Below are 18,616 nucleotides of genomic sequence, written 5' to 3'. Positions count from 1 at the left end.
AAAACTCTAGGATACCAATAAAAGAAAAAAAATAGCTAAATGCAAGGAATAACAAGACACTCTCAATAATATTTTTATTAAAAAGAGATAAATGTCTATACATTACTGGCTTTCTCTATACTCCAGCCCTGCAAAATGGGATATACTCTATAGAATGGAAGAGGAAATACAATGAGTTTAATTTTGATATTCCAAACCAGCCATCCTAGACAATAAGGGCTGGAAAAAGGAGGAGGAAGAGGAGAAAAAGAGAAAGAAAGAAAGAAAGAAAGAAAGAAAGAAAGAAAGAAAGAAAGAAAGAAAGAAAGAAAGAAGCATAATAACTTACCACTATAGATTCTTGGGAATAAAATAAAAAAATCTATTCTGATTTCTTTTAAAATCTTATTAAATAATTTAGACTTAATAAGATATTAAGTGGCAGTTAGTTACATTTCATATAATATGTATTCAGAAAAAATATAAACGCAGAGAAAGTATTTAAACATTTTCATATTGTGATTTTCTAAATAATTGAAATGTTTCATTTAAAAGCATATGACTAAGATAAAATCATTACTATTGCTCCCATATTGTAGGAAAGAACTCTTACTTAAGGTCACTTTCTAATGTCCTGGCTAAGAGTGATTTGAATGGCTTTCTAATTTCCAGCTCAGTCTTTGGGCTAAACTGTTCAAATATCTTAACAATACAGCATGCTTACTTTTGTTTTCATTAATACAATCACATGTAGTTATATACATTTCCTGGAATCCCATCATAAAATAGCCAGCACAATCTGTGTCATTTCTTTCTAGCCATGGCATATGTTCATTGCAAAAGAAATCTGTGATACATCAGAAACTGGGCCCTATTTCTTTCGTCCTTCTTTTAAAATAAATTCTGGGGAGTACTAGGGAATTACTTTATTGCTAAATTTCCACAACATTGCATGAAAAATTAAATGCTAAATTCTCTTCTTTCTAGGATAATTGCCAATATTAGTGCTTCTAGTATAAATAAAAATCTAATCCAGCATTATATTTTATAATGTCTTATTTTGGAATCATTCTTCTTACTAGCTTAAAGCTAGGACACTTAAGATTGATACCCTTTAGTTATGTCCTCTAGTTACTGAAATTGCTGTACTGAAACTATTAAAATGTTTGGTTTTAAAATGCTAAAATTCTTAGATAGACTAAGGGAGTAGCCCACATTTATTGTTTCTTGCATGAACAAGAATTCCCTTTAACTTGTCCATTTGTCCATTAATTCTAGCATTCTTTAATGTCATTTTGTTATATAAGCACCTAGCTTATATAACAGCATCATTGTGCTAATTATATCCTTTCCCATTTTCTCATATCTAAATATAAAAAGAAATATTCACCCAAAGTGCTTGGTTTGGGGAGAAATTGAAAATATGTTGTCAAATGTGTCCTCCACATTATAAAGACAGTCCTAAGTAGCTTATAGGGATGTTTCTTAAAGTGTGGTCCAAAGCAGAGATCCCCAACCTTTTGAGCACCAGAGACCAATTCTGTGGAGAGAGGTTTTTCTGTGGACTGGAGGGGGCGTGGTTTTATGTACTGCCTGCATCCCGCGGATGGGGCTTTGCGCGGACTGGTTTCTGGGGGTTGGGGACCTCTGGTCCAAGGAATCTTGGGAGTCTCCCAAGATACTCTCAGGGATCCAAGAAATCAAAATTATTGTCAGATATTTACAAAAAAGATAAAAAAATGTCAGTCTTCTCATTATTATTTGTATTTCTTAAAAATGTTTTTTCATAAAAAATATTTGTGTTAATATCTAATGGCTGAATACTGTTATTTTACATGATTTAATCGCCCTGACTACCCTGAATTAAGGGATTACAAGGTCATAAAGTGAATTTTTAATAAACATTAATAAATATAATATTTATATTTTATAAATACAAAGTATAAAATACATCCATTTTAATTTTTAAGATAGTAAATATCAATAAATGTAACCCATACAAATAAAAACTCTTTTAGTGTCCTCCACAATTTTTAAAAGTGTGAGTGAAAAGTTTAAGAAACGGTGGCTTATTAGATCGTTCTTGTATTATAAGCAATTCGAATTTTCCAATTATTGTTAAATCTCTTCAAAATCCAAATAAGCAAAAGTATGAGGTATTCAAAGCATCAGAACAGCTTAGAAGAGGTTATTTAGTAAAAAGAACCCTGTAAAAAATATCATCAAGCAGTGATACCTACTGTAAAACAAAACAAAACAAATTCTCCAGTGAAAGTTCCACATAACAGTATGTTTATTCCAACTGGGATATAGAGGTTCTTCCTATCCAATTTTACGTGAGTAAGATGGTAATTGAGAAACTAGTCTTTCATGTTTCTTGGATAATGTCAATCATAAAAGACAGAACATCATAACCACAAGGAGAAAACAACAGATTTATAACATTTGTAAAAAAAAAAAGTTTGTTACGTACCGGTACCAGTCAAGGCTTCCTAGGGAAATCATTTTTAAGATAGGACAGAGAGTCTGATAGACTTTCTCCTTGTTCACCACATTATCTCTCACATTAGTGGCACTTTCAGAAATAGGATCCTGATCCAAACAGGATAGAACTATAAAGATAAAATCTGCTTTCACTGTTACAAAACAATCTGGAAACCAGCGATGCTGCCTAAGCTCTATTGTGGTATGTTGCGCTCATAATATAAGAAATCTCTTTGAAACTAATAAGACATTATTAAATAAAGACTTTGTCCAATTTACTGATCTTATTTTTCCAGTGGGGCTGCTTGTTGTAAATTAAGCCTAATGCATGTTGTAAAAAGTAGAATGCTGACTATAACTTTTGAGGGGAATAGAGAAGTAGGGATTATTTTGAAATAGAGACTCTCAGTAGTAGCAAGGCTTAACTTTGGGTAATAGCCCTTGTGGATTCCACATGTAATGGTTGCTGAAGTCCTTGTATATGCTAGTAATTGAATATGCTATTTCCTTTGTTCTGATGTTTCAAAATATCTGATTCCAGAGAGTTTTATAAAATGATTTTATAAAGATAAATTCAAACACTCTGCTTCAGTGAGTAAATTTTAAAAAATGACTTAAACCTATATTTCTAGAAATGAGCCTGATGTATGTGCTAGTGAGTTATTTTACAGTACTTAAGTTTTTATTTGATTATCATTAATTTTAAAAATAGCAATACTATGCATATATTCCTGGAAGGAAACCCTCATTGAACAATGCAGGCCTGTTAAATAAACATCATTAGACAATAACATCCATACAGTTTCACTAGCCCTTTAAATCTTCTATTCATTGTGCAACTTATCTGATGCATATTAGTTAATTCAAAAAATATTTATACACATAGCATATATCTACTGGAAACACTATAATTTTGTAAACATTTGCATGAGGGGCATTTTTGTGGAATTCAGTGGGACATTTTGGTTCTTATGTAAATTGTGTTGGCTAGGCTTTAATGCAGCATTGTATCAGGCAATCTGAAAGATCTATATTTAAATTTAGTTTGACTCTATTTGGTGCTGTTTTCCTAACTAGAATAAATAAAAGTCAATTAAATGTAAATGGCATATAACTATTATAAATAAATTAGTGTGTAAGATTACTTCTCAACTAAAGTTAAATTCTGTTAGGTTTTTGATTCAGCTTTTCAGAAGACTGTATAATGTTTTGTTCTTTGCTGATTGTGCTAAACTAATCTTCATACATAATATTATGAAATAATGCGAATCTATTGTTTTAATCAAGTGTCAGTTCTTCTTAAAGTCACCCATCATTACAATTTGTGAAAAGAAAAACTAACTCTTACCATATGCAGAACTCCCACTGAGGCTTTAAAAGAAAAGGCTATGTGCAATAATCCAAGGCCTATATGGATTAAAAATAAAAAACCCCAAAACTCTTTATTCATTGTGGTTTTAAGAAGTCCTTTCTTTGGGGATAGATTCCTAAAATGTATTACACCACCCAATGTAATTTATCACTAACAACATGGCATATATACTTAACTGTTTTAAATGAAGCATAACCCACTAAATTCACTTATGATTGCTTCAAATCTCACCCTCTGACATCTTTGTTTCTTCCAGTCATCCATGTCCAATTCTTGGGGACTGCCTAGACAAGAGCCTGCAATGTTCTTGGCAAGGTTTTTTGGGAATGGTTTGCCATTGCCTCCTTTTTTGGGCTGAGTGAAAGTGACCAACTATCTTTGTGCCTAAGGTGGGACAAGAATTCATGGTCTCTTGGTTTCTAGTCTGATGCCTTACCTACCACACCAAACCGGCTCTTGAGCCTATATAATGAATCTCAGATTGGCTGAGTTTGGCAAATGTCATTTTCATAGCACCATATTGTCGTTTTGCAGTTTAACTGATTTGAAGTTTCATCTACAAATCTGTCACACACACACACATGCATACATATATATGGAAATTGACTCATTGAATTAGGAAAAATCATTTAGTGGGATTATGAATGTTTTGACAAATATTTAGAAGAAATGGTTAGGACTTTGTACAAGCATGTTACCTCTTTTTCTACCCAGGGAGGATGGGTGGGAAAAAATGTGGTTGCTTTAAGAGTTGTATTAACTTTTTGTGTAGAGCCTCCCCCCACTTTTTTAGGTTGATGCAATAGCTTAGAAAAAAATAGGCTGCTTTATCTGTAATAGCAGATAGGTAATGAACCTGTACAGGACTTGAATCACTTATTCTGAATAGCTTTTAATGCATGCAGACTCTACTGTGCGTGGTACTGGTCTTCGAATAAGGCTTTTGAACTATTTGGGATATCTGAGCTAAATCGCTGTTCAATTTCTGCTTAAACACACTAAAACAAAAGGGAGCTCAGCCATTTCCCCTCATAACTAGCTTGACTATTGACATAATTTTACTCTTAGGATTTTCTTTTCATAAAATTAAATAAAGATGTATTTTCCTGTAATTTAAGTGCATTATTTTGTGTCCTGGATTCTGGGAACAGGTCATGGCCTCTTACTTTGTAACATCCCTTCAGTTACTTGAAAATATGGTCACATCCTCACCCTTTACTCATCTCTTCTTAAGATTAACCACACATTTCCTCAATCTTTCCCTGCAAAGCTAAGTTTCCAGTGCTCAGTTTTCCTGGTTGCCCACTTCTGGACTGTTCTGGTTTGTCTAAACCTATCTTTAACATTGCCCAGTAAGTAGTTTGAGTTTTCCTTTGGCATCACTCTGCATAATTTGAACTCTATCAATTCTAAAGGTTTCCTGCTGTCTTCACTGCAGTTCTACTAAATATATAGAAGAAAAATATTTCCCCATAGGTACAAAAGTAGATACAAAGACAAATATTAGTTTGTAAGTATATTGCAGAGCTTGAATTACACAGCCATTATTTGTGTTATAAAAGAAGCATACTTGTCATTCCCCATTTCTCTAGGCAGTGGAAATTAAATGTCCAATAATTCACACTGATTTCAATAGATCTTTTTGAGACTTCATAACTGGTAATCAAAACATCTTCCTTGTTACTAGTTTTAAATAACAATAAAGGCTAAGGAAACACTTTTCCCCTGAACTGGTGTTAAAATAAGAATATATCCTTTGCTGACTAATAAAAAATTAATGAACTATGACTACACAGTGATTTTAAATACATTTTTCTCATACATTTTTGAGTTATAATATGAAGACATTAATATATATATAATATATAAAGATATTTCAGTTGTCTTCTGAAAAAAAAGGTCAAAAAAAGCACTCTTAAGGAAATTCAGTGAATTTTGCATGCACATAACACATTATATATTGTACATAGACTTGCTTAGATGGTTCATTGGTGATGGGGTTACTTTTATCCACCCTTCACTTATGATTTGTATCTTTGTATGTTTATTAATATGGTTTTAATATTCTTATCTGTTGTTTTTACTATTTTATCTGATTGTTGTGCACTGCCCAGAGGCACTTTTGGTGAGATGAGCTGCTATATAAATTTGATTAACACACACACACACAGGGCAAAATAGTGTCTATGGCCAATTGTTGCAACTCTCAGCAATTGTTCTTCTGCCTCTACTAGTTTTTGTTTACAGCTTATAAGGTCTAAGGAACCATGCTTACTATTTTAAAATTCCTTTAGGATTTAATGGAAAGAACAAAGAGATTATCAGGAATGATAAGAGAAACTCTGCTTCTCTGCTGCAGGACAACAGTGCCAGTAGTTTCTCTTTTCAGATTTGCTAAATCACAATGAATGTGCTTCACACAAAGAAATCTGAATTGTACCGAATATATCTGCTTAACTGTAACCCCCTTTTGAACCACATAGTAGTAAGATGCAGAGTTTAACAAACAAATGAATTCATGATCTAGATACTGACTATCTAGTTGCCAGATCCATAAATTATACCTGCACCTTTGAGTAATTAACATTATGCTGATACAAATTTGTAGGTTGTAATAAATAGGGCCTACTTTTCTGTTTGTATAAACAATTCGTATTCTATAAAGAAAAGTGCCTGCCCTTTAAAAGTAAATTTGTTGTTTCCCACTTCTCTTTGTGCATGCACTGAAATAGCTTTCATTGCCACGGAGCTCACTTTGGACACTATAGTTATAAGTCTCCGTACACCTTTTGTAACATTGGTAATAAATGTTAGTGTCGTGCTGTGGCTAAGGCCACGGAATCTAATTCAAACACGTCGCGTTACCTCGCGGTCTATTTACTGCCGGATGGGCTTGTTTTACTCAATGGGACCGAAGCCCGGGCCTCGAACAGCGCAAATACCATTGCTTGCGGTCTCTTCAACTCGGAAGTGGGGACTCCGGGCGGAGTGCCCAATTTTTCTGCCTTCTTATTTAGAGCCGTGGGTGTACGCTGTTATACAAATGTTACAATCGTGCTAATCTTTCGTAAGGAGGGCCCTGCGTTTCGATGCTTGCCCGCCACAGTTCGCGCAGTGAAACCGAGGCCTGTCCGAAGATAACTCGTTGCCCTGTAATCCTGTGCCCGGAAAAGCGATGTGAACACACCACAACCCATTCCGCCTGTTCACTTTTGATTTTAAACCGCAACGAAGTGCGCTTCCTTTTTCTCCCTGAAAAATAGAAAGGCTCATTTTCTAAGTAAAGGAGCTGTTGCAATTCGATTTTAAGCAACGCACACTCTACTCAATTCGAATTCAGCCTTACGTTCAGGCATCTATTCTTTATCTGCCAAAAGGTACATAAGCCTGCCTTCCTTCCCTCCCGCGCTTTATATTGCGCGCGCATGCGCGCTGCCTCTTCCGTTCACAGAATATTCCCGCACACCTGATTTTCTCTCTCAGTGCTGTTCTTCTTTGCACTCTTTGGGCGCGTTCAGAAATGTCAGCTGTTTTCTATATAAAGTCTTGACCAGGACAGAATTTCGCCTTTTTACTGCCCAACGGATTATCTACACACACAAACACAGAGTAACTCGTGGAAACGAATATTAGTCTGTATTTGTAATAGCATCCCAGGACAGCTGTAGTTCAACAGATACTTGATGAAGCCTTAGACGTTAATCTCGCTTACATTCAACCATGCGATACCAGCTATCGCTGCAGAACAACAACAGCAACAACAACAACAAAACCCCTTTTGTGTTTTGGGATTAAACGTAAAATTCTTTAGCAGTGACAAGAATTAGAGATGCATCTAAATATTGAAATAGGCAACCAGACACTGCATTCATTTACCACCTTATAAACAATTTTGACCCACCTTTATTCGGAAATTTAAATCCATTGATTTAAATAGGGTTTAATTTTAGGAAACTGGTAAGTACATTTTTTAAAGGATCTAGAATTCGCAGATCTCCACTTGTTATTCCTTAGGTCTCTCTTCTCAGTATTTTACAGAAGAGTAAAATGATAGAAAAAGAACCCCACGCAAACGACAAACCATATTAGTACAATCTAGTGTTGTATAAGTGTTACATGTATCTTATTTCAACAATCTACTAAAGACTTAATACTGCGCGATAGATATCAGATACAGATGTATTTAATTGGGACAAATTTGGAAAGACAGCTGGCTTCTACTAATAAGGATAATATAGATGCACTTTATGGAGTATGCATCTGGCTTGCATTGTATACTATCGAAGATCGTCTATCTATGACGGACCCTGAGAGGTTCAAGTGATACCGAGGGGAAAAAATGTGTGTCATCCGTAAGGAATCCTAATTGCATAACTTTGGCAATGTAGGGGGAAAAAAAACGTGTCGATAATTTCCAGAGGAAGGCAAACGTTTTCTAAATAAAATAGCCTATAACTGCAAATAGCCATCTCAAAGTTGCAGACTTGAGAATACGATACATTTACCCCACAACAATTATGTCCCAGGATAAAATGTTTTGCCTGATAAGCGATTCCAAACATCTATTTTTCGGTTTGCTTTGTGACCAAACGATTGGAGACAGCCAGTTGCTGTCAAATAGGGGGGGGGGGGGAAACATGCTCTAAAACTTCAGCTGTCCGGCAAAATGAGAAGCAAGCAAAGGGCAGGATTTCTTTGGGTTGCTTGTTATCACGCAGGGGTAGTGATACCTTTGAATATTTATTTCTTTTTTAAGAACTTCCCATCTCCCTCAGAGGCGATCCGGGCTTAAGAATGCTATGTATTTAATAAAATATAATGAAACAATCTGCAAATGATAAGGATAATGAATATAATCTGGAGGCCATCCGGCCAAAGTGCTAGGCTCTGAAGCCCCTTCTAGTGCCTCGGGATTATCCTGCAAGCACAGGTTTATTGCGGCTAAAATTGAATAGACCAAAGTCCACTTGAGTAGACGGAGAAACAGGTATCTCTCTCTCCCAAGCTGGATAAAGAAAAATAAAATATACCCAACAATCAATGACATTCCAACAGAGTCTATAATAAATAAATATTATAGATCTTTCCAGGGACTTTAGCACGGGGCCTTGCACGGGCCCCAGGAGAGCCGGCACCTGTTTAGGACCGTTCAGAAAAGTCGACGCGACTGGAACTCCCTTAACTGGAGAGAATGGGTCATTCCCACATGGTTGACGGCCCGTATTCTTTCTTATAGCTGGGGCTGGGCAGGGGCCTAACACAAACCTAGGTTCATCTCCAGGGGTGCCGCAGACTGCGGTCCAACCTATGCAGATGAGGGGGGCGAGGGAAGCGGCGTCCGTTTTATTTTTTAAATCTACGTCTCAAGCAGAGCTTCCCTCGCACCGTCGCGCCCACAATCTTGACTATTTGGCCGCAGCCTGCGACATGCCCACCCCCGCCCCCAGCTCCCGGCTCAATTCCGTGGCGCCCAATGAAATGCCAACGAAAAGGGCCCTCAAAAACGGAGATGCCCCCAAGGGCCCTCAATCAGCCAATAGCTATTCAACAAGGTAAATCCCCCCCCCGAAACCTCCCGACTGTGCCACCCCCCCCTTCTCTCGTCCCCCTCGGGATCAGAAGCAGGAGGTGGCCAGTCACGGGGAGAGAACCCCTTCTCCTGGGGATGGCGTGCCAACTGAGAACTGTAACAGGCTGGGTGGGTGGGCGGGTGGGTGGGAGGACGCAGCTGGCACCCCCAGGCGAGTGGTCCTCCCTCTGTGGCTTCTTCCCCCGTCCACATGTCCAAACGAAATTGCCTGGTGTCCCCTCGCAGATTTTGCCCCTTATTATCCTCCGGCTTATGGACTTGGGGCTACGCGTCTGTATGTGTGTGCCGGGCGAAGGTGCTCTTTTTGCTTCCCCGCTTTCTGCTCTGGAAAAACACGGCAGTCGAATGTTAGAAAGGAATCGTGTCGTTTCCAGCGGTGCCCGTCCAAGAAACAACTTCAGCCCGTAAGGTGTCTGACAACACTCAAGGCTGTGTATTTAGGTAAATTCTTTCTAGCTTTTGGGAGCAAAGCAAGCGCAATTAAACACAGATGACTTTGTAAAAAAAAAAAAAAAAAAAAAAGCTTCCAAAAACGATTATCCTGCCTTAAAACTGTTTTATCAGACCTTATAGATTAGCTTAAAGTAATATTTTTTTAAAAAAATACATGAAGATTTTTTTAGGCGTGAAACGACTTTCTCTGAACTCGTATTATTCGATGCTTTGCGTTTGAACTTATTTTTCTCCTCCCTTCCTTGCGTGATCTAGCCTCTGATGGAATTTTCCTCGCGATGGACAAAATTCCTCCAGCGGCGATTCCCAGAACTAGGAAAGACGGACGCTCCATCAGAAGGGAAGAGATCCAGCCCTCCCGGAAAATCAAGTGATCAGTAGAACACAACTGCACTGACCCGCCCCAGCTGAAAAGAGGAGGCTAGGTCTTAGGTAGCACGTCGGTGGGAGATCAAGGAGAAATGCCCACTTGGAGCCTAGACTGGCAAACCACTTCCGCATTGTTGGCAAGGGAACTTCTCAGGAGGCTCTTAAGCTCCTAACATTGAAAGAAAGACCCGGAGGCAATTTTAAACAGGTGGAATGGAGTCGGGTGGAACACAGCCTGTTTTGCTAGCTTGCAGAAATCCTGAGCGGATTTTTTTTGTTTTTAAATCCTCACAGGAACACTTGCCTCTAGTTTGATCCGCACACACTACCCTGTTTAGTATTCCCTAACGGAGCAAGCACTCTCGAGCCTGCATGAGAAACCAGATATGGAAAAGGGGAAGGCGACGCAGGTTGACCCACCTGAGCCTATAGTCGTCCCACTATTCCCAGGAACGCGCTGGGCTAAATGCCAAATTAATGTGACATCAAAAGATCGATGAGGGCTTCATAAATTGTAGGGAGAAGGGTGGTTGTCACCTTTCTTTGGCTTTGAGCAGGCAGGTGTCACTGAAATTTTGTCTTGAAGGGATTTTTTTGTTTTCTTTTTTTTAAAGAGCCTCAACAATCTCTAGGCTGGATTAGTTTATATATTTGTAGCATAAGTGCAGTTTATAAGACAAGTGAATTGGTTGCACACACTTATTTCACAACCAGATAGCCTACAGGGCCTACATCTGTTTCTCAACTTCATATATTACTGGATTAAGGAGGTCCTGCAGGATAAATCCAGACAAATCATTAACAAATAGAACATTGTGTATTGGCCTGCTGGATGAGAGCCTTGTGATACTGTGTGTGAGTGTATTCTTTTATGATGATGTAGTTTTCATTGTGTGTTGTACGAAATAATGCACATATCTTAGAAGACAGGATATTATTTCATATATAAATGAAATAAACAGTTTGTTTTCCAGATGGTGAAATTATATATATATATATATATATATATATATGTATGTATTTATAGGTCTTTGGTTGTTCGGGTTTTCTCCCGCGTAAAATTGGAAGTGTCTTGGCAACGTTTCGACGAAGTCACATTCGTCGAATGTGACTTCGTCGAAACGTTGCCAAGACACTTCCAATTTTACGCGGGAGAAAACCCGAACAACCAAAGACCTATATACAAATACCCGCGAAAACCTCAGAAAACATGTATGTATTTATGTATATATCTCACACTGATACACTCTACACACACTGCTTAACAATTAACACAACTGCTCTACCAAGCAGAGGCAGAATTTTTCCTTATTCCCTTTCCTGTTTCTTTGGAGTTTAGTCAGGTGCAGAGTAAGATATTTTTTTAACAGTTGGCAAGGAAAAAATGTCTACTTTACATAGACCATATCTCAAGCCTTTATTTTTCCCAAAGACAGATTATTGATTCCTTTGCAATTAAAAAGCATAAGTTACCACTTAGCATATAGTGGATTATGTTCGTTCTGAAGCAAAAAAAAAGTAAAATAAAGTAAAAATTCACCAACCTCAGAAACCACACACATCTCATCTATACCTTTTATTTTAATAATAAAATTGTTCATCTCCACAATTTTCATAGTGAAAATGTCTTGATACAATCATATTTCAAGAATATGATAGATAGTTCTAGGCATGAATATTATTGAATCAAGTGAATTGTGACATTTCCTTTTCAGAAACATTGTCTAATACCTGATTCATGTATTAATCGAATGACATTTTTAAAGGAAGCCCAATATGCTATTTCTGTAAGATATAATGATGTCAAAGCATTTTCAGATACAACATGGTGTTTCACTTGTATCTTTTAACCACCTAACATTAAACTTAAAGAATAATTTCAGTGGTCTGATTGCTGAGTGTATATTTTGAGGAATATATTGAGATGGATGACACCTAGTGAGTCAAAATAACTCTGATAAAATATAAAAATATTTTAACTGATGGGTGGGCAAAAGAAGAAGTAGAACAGAATGTTTGGCAGTACTACACATTTCCAATGTCTAACGGTAAACCTTCCACTTTTTTAAAAAAGGATCCACCCACAGCCATTTTAAGTCTGAGGACAGATTTTCAACTGACAGTTTCACTTTCAGAATGCTCTCTTGCTATAACGACACTCTTTATTCTTATGACATATATAGAGAGATATAGGCATTTGACCTGATAAATGGTGTGTGTGTGTGTGTAGGGAAATCCAAAATACTGAAATAATTACTGGAAGTATATTTTAATTTTCACGTCAATAAATAAATAAAAAATAAATAACTAATCCCCTCCCAATAGTTAACATACTGAACCATACATTAATTGGGGTCATGCTAATAAAATCTGTGCCTGCAATATTATATCCACAGAATCTTTTCTTAGTGCCCACTAAGCTCTATGGCCCACACTTTTAAAAATTTAAGTCAGGGGTGGGGAACCATGGCCCTTTTTATGACTTGTGGACTTCAACTCCCAGAATTCCTGAGTGAGCCATCCTAACTCAGGAATTCTGGGAGTTGAAGTTCACAAGTCCTAAAAGGGCCATGGTTCCCCATCCCTGTGATAAGCAAACACGTTACAAAGCAATATGCTAGCTTCAGTCATCAACTCCATGTCTAATGATGCCTCTGAACTGCACTTAGATCCTGGAGGCATGTTTAGAAAATAAAAATGGCACAGAGATGCAATCTAGTACCTCATTTAAGAAGATGTACATCTGTTCCCCTAATCCCACCATACCCCCCAAGTATAAAAATGCAAAGGTAAGCCGAGATGATACAGACCATTCTGGAGTGCTACTTATTTTCTGAGCAAAATGGTTTTGTAATCGACCATGCATTCATATTTCTTCTTTTGTGAGTGCTCAATATTCTGTTCTTAAAATGCCACGTTTGCCCAAGAGCCCAGGAAGTTACAGACTTAAGATCTTGAAGACTGTCAGGTTCAGCATGACCTCACATTTCACTAGGGAACATACTCATCTAGCAGGTCATACTGTTCAATCAGCAGAATCAAAACTTAAAATACCCAAATGTGACCATTAGAGAACAAGTGCACTCCAGAAACATTTTTTGCAAACCAGGGAGAAAAGGCAAGAAGAGTAAGAGTTATTTTTAAGAGGGAACAGCTGAGAAGCTGCTGGCAGTTTAAACAGAAATCTTGAAAAGCTGAACCTGGGCAGAAAGACTGAAAATGGGAAAAGCTGCTGACTGAAACAGTCAAACGGAACTGTTTTATTGCTATATAATCTACTCCCTGCTTCAAAGGTTTCTAAGGCTATAGTAAGCAAAAAGAAAAAAAGAAGCATAGATTGCCCCTTATTCAGAGGAGAACCCTACTTGCTTATGATTAATCTATTCAGAAGAATGCTACCTGCCCCTTTGTTTTGTGGAAGGCTAATAGATCAGGGTGGGGGGGGGACAGACAGGAGTATTACAGGTGAAAGATGACTGGGCCTCTTGCTCCCTACTTCTCTTTTCAGGTGCTGGGTTGTAAATAATTGCTAGTGGTAAAATATCCTAGTGAATGTTGTAAATCAGACATGTCAAACACAAGGCCCGGGGCCCGGATACGGCCCACAAAGTGGTTTCATGTGGCCCGCGAAGCCATCCTGGAAACAGTGAGGGAACGGCCCCCGCTGCCTTGGCCCTGGCCCAGGCCAGCTGGGAGCCAATGTACAATTTTGTGGTGGCCATCTTGGCACTTTCCCTGGTGGACCATGCCTTGGCACTTTCCCTGATCCCACCCCCTTCTGCCAGAGATCCTCAGATCTGTCCAACTCCTGCCCAGGCCACCACAGACGCGAATGATGTAGAACTGGCCATGCCCACCCAGTGGGCCACACCCACTCCATTCACGCCCACCAGTAGGCTGCACCAACTCTGGCCACACTCACCCGGCCCCTCCAGGGCAACCGCAATGCTGATGTGGCCCTCAGTGAAATTGAGTTTGACACCCTTATTGTAAAATGCTTATGCTTATAGCCAGTGCTTTTTTTCTAAAAAAAAAAAAAAAGGTGCTGGAACTAACACATGTCATACAACCCGCCTTGCCTACCTTACAAGGTTCCATCTCAAAAAAGGTGGCGGAATTCCATTCTGGGTGTTCTATGAGAAAAAAAAACCTGCTTATAGCTATTGTAAGTGACACTATAAGAGAGACACGAGGTTGGAGGATTTTCTGATTGGGAATCACCTCATTTCATTACGCAGCAGAAGATGAAAATCTGGAATCATACAAACGGTCAGTGACAGTCACATTTTCAAAGAGGGAGTCATTATGAGACTAGATTTTTTAAAGCTCTGCAGGGACTTTGCATATTTCTTTTAATCTATTTATTTTAAATCCCCATTTATTTACATATTTATTTATACCTTTTCTATAATATCTCCATTCATAATAAAAGTAAAGCAAACACCAATAATAAACTAAAATATGAAAAACTGTGGCTAGATATATGGAAAATCCAATCAGGCAGGCAGGCAGACAGATAGAATGTAGTTCTCCTGACACTGACCAAATTCCATTGCATATGATAGATAAGTCACTCTGACCCAAAACCTCAGCAATACTTGAGACAATTACAATATAGGGTAGCTAAACACATTGGATTTGAAGAACCTGCATGTATTTTTAATGCTTTGTGCAAACATGGGCATTCCCTTGCAAATTATCTGAAAATGCTTATATTAATAAAGGTGAATAAGGAAGCTGATCCAGACATATTTTGAAGGTTCTTCAGCAGCAACTGTGAAATCTGACTGATGTCAGCTAAAACTCACTGAAGATATCTTCCTCCACATTAGATGGTTTAGAACCCATAGCCCCATTCTTTGTCTGCCAAAACGTTTTTGTCTGCCAGTGAACGTCATGCACTGATCTATTATTCCACTTATTTCAGCAGTCTTGCATATATTTTTTTCCTTGTCAAATGGATTAGGTTTTGTGTTATTGATTGATGGTTGACAGTTACCTCTACAAATTTATATACCCATCCTATAACCCCAACAAAGGTACACACCAATTGTTTATGTCTGCAGTAGGCCAGAACTTTTTGGACCTGAGAATTTAATGCTAGAGCTGAGCAGAAAAGGAACAAAGTAGGAGAAACTGAAAGACTTGGAGTATATATGCCAACTCCCCTGTTCCTTTCACATCTTTTTTTTTTTGAATATATTCTGGACTAATTTGTATTTTTATCAAATATTTCAAGCAGAAAGAAAGAACCAACGCAGGAAAGCACATCAACCGATGATTTAGTATAAGAAATACTATCAGTATTCTATGCTAATTTTTTTTTTACTTGCACATTGAGTCATTCTGCATAGTTCTGAAAAACACTACCAGCAGTGGGTTAATTTGGCCTGTGACTCCCACCTACATGTAACCTAATCAACGACTTATTACCAGGAGGTTTTTCTCTCTCCTTTTCTTAAGAATAAATTGTATTAACGGCATCAACTGATTCTGCTAGTCAACCTGAGAGTTGAAAGAAAAAGAAATGATGTTATATTTATCTATAGACAGAACTGCTTAGTATTTTTCCTTCTCCCATCCTTCTCTTGTAGTTAAGTTATATTTGTAGAGGATGGTCTCCATTTTAATGTTAGCTGTTGATAAGTTGTACTGCATATATTTGCAGCACAGCCTTTTTAGTGCACCAGTTAGTGCACCACGTGTCATGTTCAAAAGGCTATGAAAATCCCTTCAGTTTCGGAATTGATCTTTCTAAGGGCCTGTGGGTGGGGGCTGCTTGCATGGCCATATGTTAAAATCCTCTTTTGTCACTAATTTTGCAGTTTTGGGGATTCTGGCAAATTACTCTAATAGGTATATGCAATCTTTAATAAATGTTTACAATTCTTTGTATACAGTTTGTTCATTTCAGTCATTGTGTGAACTATGCAAATAATGGCTCAGTGTAATATATGGTCTGATCTTGAAACCTTTAAAATGAGTAGCCTTGACATATAATAATTACTTTTATTAATATAAGAAGATTATTCGACCATCATCAGGTAATTGATTTAAAAGTGTTTTACCTTCTGTTTATACTCAGCAGGAATGGGAACTTCAAATGATTTAATCATTTAATAGCATTAATCATTTAACAAAACCTGATGGTCACTGTACTATACATTCTGCTAGACAGCAGCTTAACTACTCATTCCAAAGACACTATAGCTTATTTGAAATGAGCTTGGACATAATTTTTTGAAAACTCTTTGTAGTGAATCTCATTATAGGATTCTGAATGACAGATCATGTAGGTATAGAGATATCCTTTGCCATTGTTTGACTGGTACATCAGTTGCCAAAACAGGTATTGTTTGAAGCAGGTATTATCTGAAACAATATTGGATTCAAATACACACATATTTTATAGATTAGTATTTGATTGAAGCAGATGAAATTGACTGAACTTGTTGAAATAGCTCAATTGACTTCTTTCATTACAGAAAAGTCATTTTGGGCATTCAACAATGACTGGAAACCCTGTACAGACTTTTTGCATAAAAAAAAATAAAATTGTGATTTATGGTTTTAATGATTAAAAAGAATAGGTTTTTGAAAGAAAGAAATTAAGATGTAATCTTAGAGAGATTTGATTAGAATTGTAGGTAGAATTACTAAGAGAAAGATCAGAAGTCAGTTCTTTCTTTCTTTCTTTCTTTCTTTCTTTCTCCTTTTCTCTTTTAACCTTTATTTTCTTTTTTCTCTTTCACATTTACTAAGCCTTTTCTTTGAATGTACTATTAACTCTTTTAATAAAACTACTTTTCATAAAAAGGAAGGTGACAGGACTGGAGGCAACCAAAGCATGAGAATTAAGGGAGCAAGGTCTCTCAATCCAAAAGAAGTTGTAAAGATGGAGGTATGCAAAATATAGTTTTTACCTGCTCTGCGAGTCCGGGAGAACTCCCAGATTGTAGACAACTGGGTTACTGCATGGGGAAGTGTCACTTTGCACAGAATCCAAGATGGAATACCTCTGGAATTAGAGGACTTTCTCATCCAAATCTATCTCATCTTGTTGAGTTTGAGTCTGAGTCTCCATCCAGAGAAAGTCTGCTAACCTGTAATGCCAGTTACCGTAAGTCAGTCTCTTGAGGGCATCCTTGGTGGTGTGCACCATATGCTCAGCCATTCCGTTGGTGGATGGGTGGAAGGGAGCTGAAGTTGCATGGTGGATCAGGTTGGCCTGAAGAAAAGCCTGGAACTCAGAAGAGGTAAATTGAGGACCGTTATCTGAAACCAGAACATCTGGAAGGCCATGAGCTGCAAAAATACCTCTCAACACCTGGATAGTCTTGGCAGTAGTAGTGGAGATCACAGGAACAAGCTCTAGCCACTTAGAATGGCTATCAACAACAACCAGGAAGAATTGCTCCTGAAAGGGCCCAGCATAATCTATATGTACCCTAGACCATGGGGAGTGAGTTTCCTCCCACCTTTGAACTGGGGCCTGAGGCATTTCAGGCCTGGACTGTTGGCACACATGACACCCATGCATTTGGGCCTCGATGGTTTTATCAAGGCCAGGCCACCACAAATGACTACGCACAAGCGCTTTCATCCTGACTATCCCCGGGTGTCCCTCATGTAAAGAGATTAAGATTCTAGACCTCAATGAGGCTGGAATTACTACTCTACTACCCCATAACAGGCATCCCTTGAAAGTGGACAACTCAAGCATCTTCCGCCAGAAGCTTTGGAACTCAGTATCAGGGCACGTGTCAGGCCATCCTGACAACACCCATGTCAGTACGTGTGTAAGCATTGATCAGTGGTAGTTTCTGCAGCCACATCCCTCGCATTGAGGGGAGACTCAGGCAGCTCTTGAATGGCTCCAGTGTTGACAGGGGTAATCTACTCAGGGCATCTGCATGACCCATTTCCTTTACAGGTTTGTGAATCAATGTGTAGTCATATGCTGACAGGAAAATGGACCAACGCAGCATACGAGGAGAAAGAATATGTGGAGTTTGTTTGGTAGTGGTAAACAACCCTAATAAGGGCTTATGGTCAGTGCAGACCGTGAAGTGGCAGCCATATATGAAATCATGAAACCTCTTAATGCCAGCCACAATAGCCAATGCTTCCCTGTCAATTTGAGTATAATTATGCTCTGCAGAAGATAGGGTCCTGGAATAATAAGCCACAGGGACCTGTGTCCCATCAGCCTTCAGATGGCTGAGTACAGCTCCCACCCCATATGGAGATACATCACAGGCAATGCAAACAGGTAGCTGCTCATTGAAGTGAGCATTAGAAGTAAGCAAGGCTTTAACCTCATTGAAACTTTTTTCATGGACTTTAGTCCACTGCCAACAGGCTTGTGC

The sequence above is a fragment of the Crotalus tigris genome, unplaced genomic scaffold (assembly GCF_016545835.1).
Source record: "Crotalus tigris isolate CLP2741 ecotype Arizona unplaced genomic scaffold, ASM1654583v1 scf7180000018371.15429387391:27106975, whole genome shotgun sequence".
In the NCBI taxonomy this organism is placed as follows: Eukaryota; Metazoa; Chordata; class Lepidosauria; order Squamata; family Viperidae; genus Crotalus; species Crotalus tigris.
This window is presented reverse-complemented; position numbering follows the sequence as displayed.